The sequence below is a fragment of the Ambystoma mexicanum genome, chromosome 9 (genome assembly GCF_040938575.1).
Source record: "Ambystoma mexicanum isolate Mex_15411 chromosome 9, UKY_AmexF1_1, whole genome shotgun sequence".
Lineage (NCBI taxonomy): Eukaryota > Metazoa > Chordata > Amphibia > Caudata > Ambystomatidae > Ambystoma > Ambystoma mexicanum.
The window spans coordinates 690,563,071-690,576,599 of NC_090931.1; positions in this window are offsets into that span (position 1 = coordinate 690,563,071).

A 13,529-nucleotide genomic window follows, 5' to 3' on the forward strand; every position below is an offset into this window, starting at 1 on the left:
ACATTCCTTTTGTGACACCTTTTGAATAGTACACAAGGGGGAGATTTTTTTGACAAAATGTGATGCAAATTGTGCATTTAAAGAATATTATTCAGCATCACCGGTCAAAACTACCAGCCACATAGTGAAGTAACTCATCAAACTGGCCCACATAGGCCAAAAAGGTGGCCCACTTTGACCCAAATAACTTGCCCACAGCAGCATTTTGCGTTTTTGGATCACCCATGGGCCTATTGCCCTTCATGCCAACTCGAGTCTGATTACTGCCCTTGTTTCCTGGAGGGGATCATCTGACCCTCTTGCTCCCTTCAGAATGGAATGGACTTCTTTTTGTCCCCCAAAATCGGCTCTACAAGAGACAGAATCTGGAGCCAAGAAGGCGGTACCTTTTAACCCCATTAAGAGGTTGGGCAGCTAGGAAGGCTGTCTGAGGCTGCTCCGAACCTCCCAAGAGAACACCTTTACATGAATCACGTGCTCAGTTCTCTAACCTTACATCTTGTAAGGTGGCTATATGAGGTACAAAGGGATTAGCAGCAGGTCTAAGATTAAACAGGGTGTATTTTTCTGTGTGCACTGGGCTGCTTTGGTGATTTCCCCATTCTTGCTTTCCTAGGTTGAGCATTTTGAGTAAGGTCTACTTCACCTGATGAGATTGTATTTTTGGCGTTTGAGGAGGCAGCTGAATGCTGCGTGACCTATACGTGTGTATCAACCTCGCACTGTGTCCGTTGCACCATGTCTCCTGAGATTTGGTCTACTTTGCATACTTGGGTTTGTGTGCTACTCGGGCCATGAGTTTTTTCAGGGACCAAGTTCCCACAAGTCAGGGGCACCGACTGACTCTCGGGTGCATTTGTCAGATTTCCTCTAAGGTCTGCTGCTCCCGATTCCATCGGTGTGCATTGATTAGTTTTGTTTAGGTCCAAGAAGTTTTTTATCTTTTGATGTATGCCCACGTTATTGAATTTGAATAGCAACAATTCCAATAATGTGTATTGTGTTTTGACTTCTACTTTTAGGCCTTCGTACAATGTAACCAGGGTGCTCAGCACCTAATTGATCTCTTCGAGCACTGGGTTCAGAGTCTTGTCCCCCTCCTTATTGATGGACCAATCCGTGTAATGCGACTCATTCGGTTTTCCCCTTAGTGGAGAGAGAGCACGGGATGCGTTATGTGTGGCAGAAAAATGTAAGTCTACTGACCTGGTGTGTGCACGCCGCACCACCGCCATTACTGAGGAATCCCCAGGGCTGCGCAACCCCCCAGCTCCCCATTTAAAAAAAAAGAACATTTGTGCTTTGGAAAGCATGTGGCGGGAGGCCGTAGCTGGCTTTCCCCCATGGCCCTGCCGCTTCCTGGGCCTCAATTCACCCACCCACCAGACCTCCCATCTAACGTGATTACTGCCCTGCACCGACAGTAAACACAGGTCTACTGACCTGGTGTGTGCACGCTGCACCAGCGCCATTACTGAGGAATCCCCAGGGCAGGTGAGTGCTGCGACAACCCCCCAGCTCCCCATTTAAAAAAAAAAGAAAATGTGTGCTTTGAAAAGCATCTGGCAGGAGGCCGTAGCGGGCTCTCCCCCATGGCCCTGCCGCTTCCTGGGACTCCATTCCCCCACCCTCCAGACCTCCCAGCTAACGCGATTGGTGCCCTGCACCCTCATTAAGGTCACCCCAGGGCAGCCCTCTGCTCGGCAGCTCCAGTGGCTAAGGACCCAAGGCAAAGGGCGGCTCCTACATTGGCGTCTCCAAGATGTGTCTGCAGGGGAAACCAGTGAAGCCAGCAATCAACAGACACCAACAAAAACTGTAAGTGTGGCATGGGTGGGGACTAGAGCAATTACTCTACTCCAGAAAACCCCTGCCACTCTATCTTACCTTCCAATAACATAGACTGCCATAGACTCACACCAGGCATAATTAGAAAGATTAGTGACCACCAGACTGAACCTATTCATGATAGGATTGTAGAAGTTGCCTTGCATTACATACTAACATACTTGCCAAGGTCAACTAGCGCCGCACTTAGATGAAACTTGAATGTTAGCATGTGCCACATTTAGAATTGTGAACATTAGCCTGCGTAGAATCTAGATAAGATTGTGAATGTTAGCATGCCCACACCTAGACAGAATTGTGAACAATAGCCTTTGTCGCATCAATGATATGATATGATATTTTATTTGTATCGCGCTCGTACACAAGTGTTTCAGAGCATGACAAGGAAAGGGAGGGGAAACAGGGGAGAAACAAAACAACAATTTTCTAGGCCCAGTGACATTGAGAACGTGCAAGTGCATGGGAAAGGGAAAGGGGAAAAGTGCATGGAAGGGGGAGAGTGGAAAGTGCAGAGCAGAGGAGAACAGAATAGATAATAATAAATACAAATAAATAGATAATGAAGCAATAACAGAGGGAGTGTGGTCAGCAAGTGGCCAGAGCTGTGTTTACGGCAGCAGAACTGGATAAGTCTGATAAGTGCATAAAAGAAGAAAAATGGGGTGTGGGAGACTGTGGGGGTTACAGGTACAGTCCCTAGTACGAGGGGTGGCCTGGAAGCAGTGCAAAAGGGTGGCTGGGTGAGCCAGTACCTGGGCCCGGGGGATAGAGGGTGGCCAGGTGCACAGTGCCAAGAGAGCGGATCAGCAGGGCAGAAGGGGAGCAAAGGCAGATGCAAAGAGGAAGGTCTTGAGGTGCTTCTGGAACCGTAGAAGGTTCTCCTCAAGTTTTAGAGTGGCAGGGAGGCTATTCCAGAGGGAGGCCCCAGCCGAAGGCAGAGATCTCCCCCCAGCTCATTTCTTTGAAAAGCGACTGACCCTGATGGAGTTAGAGGAAGAGGAGCAAAGGGCTCGAGAGGGGAGGTATTTGCGGAGGGATAGCTGAAGGTATTTTTGGCCCAGGCCCCAGAAAACCTTGTGGACAATGCAGAGGGTTTTAAATGTAATCCTTGCAACCACTGGGAGCCAATGGAGAGATTTCAGAGCTGGAGAGATACGATCCGAGGGCTTAAGGCCAAGGACAAGTCTCGCAGTCCTGTTCTGGATTAGTTGAAGAGGGCAAAGAGTAGAGGCAGGTAACTTTAGAAAAAAGCTTTTACAATAGTCCATCCTAGAGAGAACCAGAGCTTGGGAGACAGTAAGCTTATGGGGGAAGGAGAGGAAATGAAGAGTACCTCTGAGGAGGTGCAGTAGGAAGTTGGACTTTTTAGAGACATCCGAGATGTGGGAGGAGAAGGAAAGTGTGGAGTCAAAGATGACCCCAATATTCTTAGCCTCGCAGGTGGGGATGGGAGGAGGGCCAAGCGAGGCCGGCCAGAGAGAGAGGGTAAAGGATGGAGAAGGTGTGCCAATGAGGAGGATCTCAGTCTTGCTGGCATTCAGGCAAAGATCATTGGCAGCACACCAATCTTGAATGGCAGTTAGGCAATTCGAGATGAGAGAGGGAGAGGAGGTGGCCGAGGGCAGCCTGAAAATCTAGTTAAGATTGTGAATGTTAGCATCCCACACCCAGATATAATTGTGAACATTAGCCTGTGTCACATCTAGATAAGATTGTGAATGTTAGCATGCCCACACCCAGATAGAATTGTGAACATTAGCCTGCGTAGCATCTAGATAAGATTGTGAATATTAGCATGCCTGCACTTAGATGAAACTTGAATGTTAGCATGCCCACACCTACATAGAATTCTGAACATTAGCCTGCTTTGCATCTAGATAGGATTGTGAATGCTAGCATGCCCACACCCAGATAGAATTGTGAACATTAGCCTGTGTAGCATCTAGATAAGATTGTGAATGTTAGCATGCCTGCACTTAGGTGAAACTTTATTGTTAGCATGCCCACACCTACATAGAATTGTGAGCATTAGCCTGAGTCGCATCTAGATAAGATTGTGAATGTTAGCATGCCCACACCTAGATAGAATTGTGAACATTAGCCTGCGTCGCATCTAGATAGGATTTTGAATGTTAGCATGCCCACAACTAGATAGAATTGTGAACATTAGCCTGCGTCGCATCTAGATAGGATTTTGAATGTTAGCATGCCCACAACTAGATAGATTTGTGAACATTAGCCTGTGTAGCATCTAGATAAGATTGTGAATGTTAGCATGCCCACACCTAGATAGAATTGTGAACATTAGCCTGCGTCGCATCTAGATAAGATTGTGAATGTTAGCATGCCTGCACTTAGGTGAAACTTGATTGTTAGCATGCCCACACTTAGATAGAATTGTGAACATCAGACTGCGTCGCATCTAGATAAGATTGTGAATGTTAGCATGCCTGCACTTAGATGAAACTTGATTGTTAGCATGCCCACACTTAGATAGAATTGTGAACATTAGCCTGCGTCACATCTAGATAAGATTGTGAATGTTAGCATGCCCACACCCAGATAGAATTGTGAACATTATCCTGCGTAGCTTCTAGATAAGATTGTGAATATTAGCATGCCTGCACTTAGGTGAAACTTGAATGTTAGCATGCCCACACCTACATAGAATTCTGAACATTAGCCTGCGTTGCATCTAGATAAGATTGTGAATGTTAGCATGCCCACACCCAGATAGAATTGTGAACATTAGCCTGTGTAGCATCTAGATAAGATTGTGAATGTTAGCATGCCTGCACTTAGGTGAAACTTGATTGTTAGCATGCCCACACTTAGATAGATTTGTGAACATCAGACTGTGTCGCATCTAGATAAGATTGTGAATGTTAGCATGCCTGCACTTAGATGAAACTTGATTGTTAGCATGCCCACACTTAGATAGAATTGTGAACATTAGCCTGCGTCACATCTAGATAAGATTGTGAATGTTAGCATGCCCACACCCAGATAGAATTGTGAACATCAGACTGCGTCGCATCTAGATAAGATTGTGAATGTTAGTATGCCCGCACTTAGGTGAAACTTGAAAGTTAGCATGCCCACACCTACATAGAATTGTGAACATTACCCTGAGTCGCATCTAGATAAGATTGTGAATGTTAGCATGCCCACACCTAGATAGATGTGTGAACATTAGACTGCGTCGCATCTAGATAGGATTTTAAATGTTAGCATTCCCACACTTAGGTGAAACTTGAATGTTAGCATGTGCCACACTTAGGCTTGTGGATGTTGGCATGCGTAGCGTCTGGATGGGATTGTGAATGTTACCATGCCCACACCTAGATATATAATTGTGAACATTGGCCTGCGTCGCATCTGGATGGGATTATAAATGTTAGCATGCTCGCACTTAGGTGAAACATGAATGTTAGCATACCCACACTTAGACAGAATTGTGAACATTAGACTGCGTCGCATCGAGATAGGATTTGAATGTTAGCATGTCCACACCTAGATAGAATTGTGAACATTAGCCTGTGTGGCATCAAAGCTCAGCACCCGGTGTATACCGAGTTGAAGCTGCCAACAGAACACCACTCCTCTCAATATCCTACTACCTTTTTACCTTAATAACCCATTCCACCTTATCGTTTACAGATCCACCAGAGCTCCTGGGGACCAACTCCGTTGGTGACGGTGCGCTGTATTAATACCTTTAACAGTTAACATTTAACATTTAACATAAACCGAAATTTCAGTTAGATCTGGAGAGGCGTAAACGTCACTCTGCCAGCCATTGTTTGCATCTGTTTCCCAGTTTAAGCTCTCTATTCGCACCCATCACTCTCACTTATCTTGCAGGTCTTTTTTGCGTCACTTGCTTTTTTTGAGAAGTCTGTTGCCTTTCCCCGCACTGCGTGAACGAAGGCAGTGATGGTGCCGTCTCATGTCACAGTTGTTTCCTTCGAAACCACCATATCTTGCAGTTCTCTCTGCTCACCCACTCCCAAACCAACTAGTGCTGCTGCCTCTAAACTCGAGGGCCCTTCCCCAGAGATAGAGGAATCGGGAGGTCAATGGGCAATTGCATTAGTTCCATGTCTGTAATTGTTCTTTATGCCTGGTCCTGGACCATATACACACTCTGCAGTTGCGTTGTCTTGGCCCCACTCTTAAGGTACATGGGTCAAAAACGACTATGGGCGGACTTACGGGAAAAATGGCAGTGAGGAGAAAGCACACACTCTCTCAAGTCAATAATAACAGGAGTTCAAAACTATTATGAGGCTTGCATCAATGAGAGTGGCACTCACTGCACTTCCGTTGAAAAGTCTCTCTGCTCCCAAGCCGTGCTGCGGCCGAACACTACCAAACACACTGCACACACTGCGCGCGCTCCAGGTACTGCCAAACACACTGCACACAACCACAATTGTCCACTGAGACTGACCCAGTTGTAATGTAAGATGCAGTTGGGAGAAGATCTTGGTAGATTGCAGAGGGTGCGTGTAACAAAGATCCGTACTTTTTCAAGGGGTGCAAAGGAGTAGGGAAGGCACAGCTGGTGGGCAAGAACAGTAATTGCGTTTGCCAAGGACCTATGTGTAGAGATCAGAGTTTTAGTTGAGCAGTGAATGAGGGGTTTGTGGATTTACCTAATGTTTAGAAGAGGCATCCTGGCTGCTTTAGGAGAGGCAGAGATGACGAGGGTGAGTTTGAGTGTGTCGTCAAAGAGGACCCCGAGATTTCAGCAACTGGGTGATGGAGTTAAGGAGACATGAGAAGCGAGAGCAGAGCAGATATAAGGTCAGCCATTACAAATGCCCCTAATATTCTTATAAATGTACAGCGATCCCTTTCTGACACCTTTAAAACATGCGTTTTTTCAATGGAAATGAGGGATGGGCTAACACCGAAGTGCCTGCCTGCTGTCACCATGTAGCTGTCGGCGCATTTGCCCCAGAGACGGCATGACTAATGGTTTTGGTAGTAAGTCGTGCAAATGGGTTTCCTGGCCTGTACCTGTCAGCATGATATGCTTTCAAGTTCTTTAGGTCACTAACATCATATTTATTGTGGGGAAGCTCTGCTGAATCTCACAGTCAGTTGTTCACATGTGGGTCGTGATCCCAGAGCCGAATGGAAGCAACTTCCGGCGGCGCAGTGGTCAGCTGGCGCGAGGCGGGTTGAAAGTTCCCCTTCTGGCATTCCACATCGCCAGATGTCTGCTTTCTGTCATGTAAGGGAGGAAGTACCTGGTTTCCTGTGGCAGACTCGGCTCTCGCGAGGATTCCCTCGTAAAAACGAAAATACAAAAAATGAACCAAGAGATTACTGGCGTGCAACGCTCAATTCATTTTCCCGGCTGCTCGTGGCGATATCAAAAGAGAAACAATGCTCTGAAAAAGCCCGAAAACACTCCCCCCCTGTGCAATGCTGTTTTTACAGGCTACGTTTGTGCTACATAAGGTCCAATGGGGTAAAAGAAAATGTTTTGTGAAGTGTTGTTCATGTCCTCTCAGTCAAATTGTATTAAGAGCATTATTTATTTATTTATTTATTTGTTTATTTATACAGTATTTAGCACCCTATAAAACATGAGTAAAAATGACAATGAAAGGCCAAATACATGATAACCATGAACTCTAAAGTAACTCCAATGCGGATATGAACAGGGGTTTGCAACCTTTGGCTCGCCGGGTGTTTTGATCAACAACTCCCATGTGTCCTAGCCAGTATAGCCAATCGTGAGGAATCTTGGGAGTTGTAGTCCAAAACAACTGGAGAACCAAAGGTTGCAGACTTAGACTAGAAGAATCAAAATCAACAGACATCCTCACAAGGGTTAACAGGCAAAGCTGCGGCCTTTAGGGATTTCGGTGGCTGGGTGTTTGTGGTATCCAGTGAAGCGTTTCCCTAATGTTCATAAGGAAGTTCCTCTTGGACATTGTACTTTATTCTGACAATGGGCATGCTCAGTTCGGCCAACTCTCCTGTGCATATCTGATCACAGGGTCAAGATGAAAAGACTAATAATGTCTTGGCAATTTATTAACAGAATTTCCAGCTTTGGCAACAAAGTTGCCTCCCTAAGCTAAGTCACATTTTGTTGCCATCCCCTGTTAGGGCAACCTTAGAAGCTAGGTACGCCCAATTTTCTTATTGCCACCGTCTGTCTTTTCAGGAGATAAAATGCTCCCCATCTGTAGCCCAATGAAGAAGGACACATGCTCTGATTCTGCACATGCTTACCCCAAAAAGGGAAGACCTGGTTGCTTGTGGGCGCCCATTGCATTCTTCTTCCCTTGCATGTAAACATTTGAGTGTGAATGGATCACTAGTGCGTGGCCTCCTGCAGGTGCATGTATGTAGCAGCCACCTGCCCTCCACCTGATCACAACTAAACATTCCATTGATTGTATCGAGCTATGGAATCTATCACTCGCCACTCGTTTGATATGTGAAAGCAAGCCCAACACTGCAAGCGTAGGGAAACAATACATTGGCCATTTCTGCACGCTATGGAAAACGTGTGGTTGGGTGGCTGACCTTGATCCTCGTTGGGTCTTCTGGGGCACCCTGGCGACAGCCTCTTGCAGTTGGCAACATTATTTATATCACTATGCACTTATCCCTGGCCTTTCTTACATAGGAATATGACAATCCTCTCCTATCCTCTCTGAATCATTGTTCCCTCTGTTGAGCTGTCGGAAGCGGCTGGTTTTGCGTTTGTTCCCAGTATCCAGTTTCCAGTGCGGCTTGACAATGATGTGGCGCAAGGTCCTTTCTTCCAACGGGAAGTCCGAAGAGAGTCTGTTGGAGAAGACTCTGTTGTTGAGAGCATTCGTGAACGTGAACGTGTGCGGCTCTTTGTGGCTCTCCGTGGCTTTTTGCGGTTCTTGGTCTACGGACTGGGGGCTAAGTACGGGGCTAAGCCTGGCTAAGCCTGGAGAGCTGTCCGCGACTGAGACTGGACCGGACGCGTGTGAAGTGGAGTATCTCGCGTTCTACGAGACCCACGTGGCGAGCCAAGCAGTTTGAGGCAGCAAGCTTCACAAGCCCTGCAAAGCCGAGCCGAGTGAAACCGAGTACGTTTTTAGAACTCGGATGAATAAGTGCCTGTAAGGGAGCAGGTCAGTAAGGGTAAGGGTGGTCTGAGGTAATTTGAAATTGGCCCGTTGACCCGCTGATCTGCATACCCGTCGATCAGGCTGTATAAGAAGCTACTAGCACTCAATCTGAGGGGGTAGTGTGCTGTGTGCCGTGTGCTGCCCGGCGCCCTGTGGGAGACTGTGGAGACTGGGTCTCTTTGATCCCACTGCTTGGGTAATATAGGTGGTAATATTTGTGTAGAGCTCTGCAGAGTGGCAGTTTCCTGCGGGCTCTCTGCACTGCGATAGATTCGCAAAAGATTTGTGTTCACAATCTGACCGTATCCAACATAATAAACGCAACACAGCGACAATTGTGGGTTTCTCTTTTGAATCAACTGCATTAATAGACCTAACATACCTCAGTTGCCGGCAAAAGGAAGAAGAGACAAAGGTGAGAAAAAGGGAGACTGTTGGAGATTGTACTCATTTGATCCCTTTTTATATCACCTTATCTCCTAAGATAAAGTGTGGGACTTCATTTGAATAATAAATCAAATTATTCATTTTAAACAAAACGAACAACAATAACTTGGCATTGAGCACCCATTACGACACTCAATAAAGAGCTTTGCAAATTTGAGAAATGTCCTTTCGCTACAATCTGAGGAGTGGCCCTTTTGCGGATGATTTAAGAGCTCCTCAATGGGACGGCTCTTATATGGAAAAATCTTCGCAGGTTGAAGTAAACAATCCAGGTCCACAGATTCCTATTACCCCGATAAATGATACCAACTTAGTGGAGGTTCAAATTCATCAAGAACCTCAAGCTGATAAGATGCCAGCAGAAGGAATTTTGAGAGACACAGTAAAAAACATTCCATCTACATTATCAAAGGATTTTACTCTGACATCAACAAATATAAAAGGGACTATTGATCATTATTTCCAGAAACATAGACCTAACAGCCTGAGCGCCCTTACTTCAAACTCCTTGAGGCTCTCAAATCAGGATCCCAATTTAACGGCTGAGAATAGACATCTAGAACTACCAATCTCAGTAATAGACCTTTCAAGAACTCCTAACCACCTTTTGAGCTTAACTCAAAATCCATTATATCAAGGAGAGAGATTGAATCCAACAGAAGCTTTTAGAAGAGAGTCAGCTGCATTTGATGAATTAAAAATAGACCATCTAGCCCATAGACCCATGGTAGCCCTTGGAGGCAGGAACCAAGATCCTAAGGAAGGGGATCCAACCCTACCAGCATTGAACTATGTTCTGAATTCACTGGTGAACGTTTTTGAACTTCTTAAAAGGGATGTGCAGACACACACAGGGATCCTGATGGAAATGGCAAAAGACATTGAACAATTTGAATTTACAGTGGTAGGGCAAAGCAATGTAATAAACTGCTCAGTATTGCCCACACTGACAAGGATGGAAGGCAGATTTTCTAAACAAAGTGAAGGCCTAAGCGAAATTAAACAACAACTAACTTCTTTGCTAATGGAAGATTCCGAGATTAAGGATTTGCTATAAAAAATCAATTCTAGACAAATAACAAATCCTTCAAAACAACAGGAAACTGAAAACAAAAAAGACGATATTCCGCCAAGATCGAACATACTTGTTGATGATACTCCTCTATCAGAGTCTCTGATGGAAGAATTCTGCCGCCTGGCACAGGTTGCAGACTTATTATTGGAACAACCTCCAGAAAATCAAGATGAAATAATTGAGATATCAACACAAGAAGCAAATGAAAATGAAATTCAATGGAAGAGGAGTACACAGCAATCATATGAGAGATGGAGAAGGGAAAGGCGGAAAAAACAAAAACCCAATCAAATTTCCTCTAAGTCTAGGTGTTCCTATGCAATTCTTCTACCACCGTTTTGAATGCTATTGTGCCAAATGCTATGCCACATGTGTCCACTACCTCTGAAAATGAACCCCCAGTGTCAAATCTGTGTTGTGTATCTCCCCTAACACCCAGAGCGCAGCCCCCCTCCACCTCACCCTCTTTCATCATGAACCCCCCCCAGCCACTACTGAACCCCACATGAAATGCGCCATGATTAACGCTAGGTCCATCAATGCCCACGCTCTAGACATCCACGACCTCCTAACCTCCCAGGACTTGGATCTACTCATGATCTCAGAAACATGGCTACATGAGGCCTCAGGCCCCGCTCTCTCCCTCGCCCTACCCCTGGCTACTCCATTACTAGACAAGATTGCCTCTCCAAAGGTGGAGGTGTAGCAATTATTGCCAAAGACTGCCTCTCTATCAGAAAGGTAGAGAAATCCCTGACCAACAACAACAGCGACTACCTCCAAGTCAAAATAACCCTCTCTCCCCACTGCACCATTACTGTACACACTGTCTACCGCCCTCCAGGCCCAACAGGAGACTTTCAAGCCTCTCTCATCCACCTCCTCTCTGACAACCTCAAAAAACAGTCTAAAGCCATTCTTCTTGGGGATGTCAACCTAGGGCTCTGGGATGGCAAGGACGTAGCAGCCAAAACCCTTGACTCTGCCCTCAATGCTCTAGGCTACAAGAACACCATCCTGAGCCCAACTCACACCCAGGGCAGAACACTCGACTGGATAGCACAGCACAACTGCCCACTCATCATCACAGGAAACAATCCCACCCCATGGTCTGACCACCACATCATCACCTTTAGCATCCTCACCACTAGCTTCCCTGCTGCCCCCTCACCTCAACCGCTCCCACCCTGCCTCGCCAGAAGCTCCCGCCAGCTCACGAAGGAAAGGCTACTGCCCTTCCTCCAAGGCCCAGCCTTCAGACCACCTTTTTCATCAGACCCAGAAACACTCGCAACAACCTATGATGTTGCCATTAAAGCAGCTATCAACTCCATTGCCCCTCTCAAACCTCGCAAATCCAAACCCACTACCCACTCCAACTCTTGGTTCACCCCTGACCTCCTCACACTCTGAAATGAGAAAAAAGCCGCACTCACACAGTGGCAAACGTCCCACTCTGAAAAAGACAAGATGATCTTTAAAGCCCTATCTACCAAATACAAAAAGGCAATCACCCAAGCAAAGGCCAAATCCTTTGAATACAGAATCTCGGAAGCCCAATCTAGCACAAAAGAAATCTTCGCCATTTTCAGGGAGCTTGAGACACCCACTCCCGCCCCCCAGAATTTCATCAAAGACAAAGACTGGTGTGATGAAATACAAACGGTCATGCTAACCAAATTAAGCCTCCTCAAAAACAAAATACCAGCCACTAAACAAGCCTTACCCAATAAGCATATCCCCTTCCCACCACCTGCCCCGGATCCCCGCCTACCCTTCTCCTTCAAACCCATTCAGGAAAAAGACATCATCAACATAATGAGGAACATCAAACCCTCTAACTGCAAAGGCGATGCATGCCCAGCCTCCATTATCAAAGATTGCACGGAAGCGCTAGCTCCCTTCCTAACAGCCTTTGTGAATGCCTCCTTGACCACAGGGAAAGTCCCCGCCTCCCTCAAGGAAGCTTGGGTACGCCCTCTTTTGAAAAAGCCAACTCTCAATCCCACCTCACCCAACAATTACAGACCCATCACCACTGTCCCATTCCTCCTCAAAATATTGGACAAAGCAGCCTACCTGCAGGTCCAGCACTTCATTGAAGAGAACAAATCCTTGGACTCCGCCAATCTGGGTTCCGCCCCAGACACGGGACCGAAACCGCCCTACTTGACCTGAAAAACCAGATGGACGATGCTAGAGACTTGGGTAAAGCAGCACTTCTCCTACTCCTTGACCTATCCGCGGCCTTCGACCTCGTGGATCATGGTGTCTTATGCCACCACCTTTCCTCCACTGCCAAATTCTCCCCAGAGGCCACAGCCTGGATCACCTCTTTCTTACAAGACAGAACCATGCAAGTATTCTCTGACCTAGCCGCCGCATCACCAACCATTATACTTTGTGGTGTACCCCAAGGCTCCTGTCTCTCCCCCACCCTATACAACATCTTCACACGACCCCTCTTCCTCATCCTCGACGCTATGGGCATATCCTACACCAACTACGCAGACGACACGCAGATCCTCCTCACTCTCACAGGGAAGTGTGACACTGACTCCCTGACCCTCAACAACCTCTACAACACCATCCAAGCCTGGATGGCAGACAACGGTCTATGCCTCAACTCTGACAAGACAGAACTCCTCCTGGTAGGTTCCCCCGACACACTAAAAAATCTAGATGCCCAATTCAGCCACTTCACCATTGACTCCATTAAAATTCTGGTCTCCGACTCTGTCAAAACTCTGGGGGTCTACCTGGACTCCAGCCTATCCATGGATAGACAAGGCAGCGCAATAGCCTCAGCAGCTGCATATCATGCCAAACTTATCAACGCAGTCGGACCCTTTCTCTCCAAAGAGAACTGCACCAACATAGCCAGAGCCATCACCGGCTCTAGGCTAGACTACTGCAACGTACTCTTTCTAGGAACCTCCAACAAAAACTTATAGAGACTACAAGTAATACAGAACAATGCTCTCCGGGCAGCCCAAGGCATTGCTAAAAGAGAACACATCTCTGAA